The sequence below is a fragment of the Octopus bimaculoides genome, chromosome 1 (genome assembly GCF_001194135.2).
Source record: "Octopus bimaculoides isolate UCB-OBI-ISO-001 chromosome 1, ASM119413v2, whole genome shotgun sequence".
In the NCBI taxonomy this organism is placed as follows: Eukaryota; Metazoa; Mollusca; class Cephalopoda; order Octopoda; family Octopodidae; genus Octopus; species Octopus bimaculoides.
In genome coordinates, this window is record NC_068981.1 from 15,366,476 (window position 1) to 15,367,789 (window position 1,314).

Below are 1,314 nucleotides of genomic sequence, written 5' to 3' on the forward strand. Positions count from 1 at the left end.
TATATATATATATATATATATATATATATATATATATATATTGATTCGGTTGTTTGGTTTAAAAAGCCACATCAGATGTCATGATGGTTCTAAGGTCTAGATACAGGGTGTTGTCAAACTCTGCATAAAAGGTAGACAACCACCCTATATATATAGTTATATAATACTTTGAGGCCTTTGAATTGAAATCCTGCGTGCCAATCCCTTTTATTAAAGCCAAAATTGAGAGATATTCCTTTTAAAAATGGAGCTGGTAGCATATTTTGTTGCGTATTGGGAGCGTCATTACGCCAATAAAAATTAAAATAAAAACTTGCACAGTTACAATATCGGTTGCTTTTTTTTTACCAACTAACTACCGTTTGGTTGTTTCATGTGGTGATTGTACACTCAATCAGTTGTTAGTTTTCTCAATCAGAGTCCTTTCGTTGCAATTCACGTTCTCAACACTGTTGTGAGATATTCATAACTAAAATATGATTATTCCAGGTAGTATATTCTATGATATTCCAAGCTTATTAACAAATATTCTCGAAATGGACATCAAGTGGACAGGGAGCAAAATGGTAACATATAAGCAATAGTTCTGACATATTATCTCATCATAAATCATATTGAACTTTACTGTTGGGAACTATTTCGACAATGGCGACGAAATAAAATTGCAGTAAATACCATAGAGAGTTTAGAAGAAAAACAAAAGAAATCAAAACTTTCGCAGTTATGTTAGTAAGCATTCCTATAGAGCAGGGGCCATATGGTTTACATGATAAGGAAGAAAATATCACAGTACATATAATTCATGGCAAAACACATTTGTATACACATATAGGTAAATGATTATAAATATATATATATTACAACAGAAAATAGTGGTACAACAAGGCACCAATGAACCTTTACTGGCAAAGACGTGCTTTACATAACGTAATACGGTTATCGACAGCTACTTCCAGAAAACATTGGTGCCTTGTTGTACCACTATTTTTTAATTATTATTCTATCTTTACGGTACTTTATTTAGCTGGAAAATAATACTATTTACTTGCAAAACTATTTATATTTTTTATATAAAACTTTTTCACTGATCTCGGTTCTGTTTAAGGCTACACGTTCAACCGAATACTGCCATTGATGTGACGAATACTTTACAATTTCGTCTTTTGTGAATCTAACTGATGAGAACTACCTGAATTTATGATAACAGGCGTTTTAGGTGAGTACTAGATGCACTCAGGCTTGTCCATCTATCCGGTATTTTTACTAGACGTAAGTGAATTTTATATATATATATATATATATATATATATATAT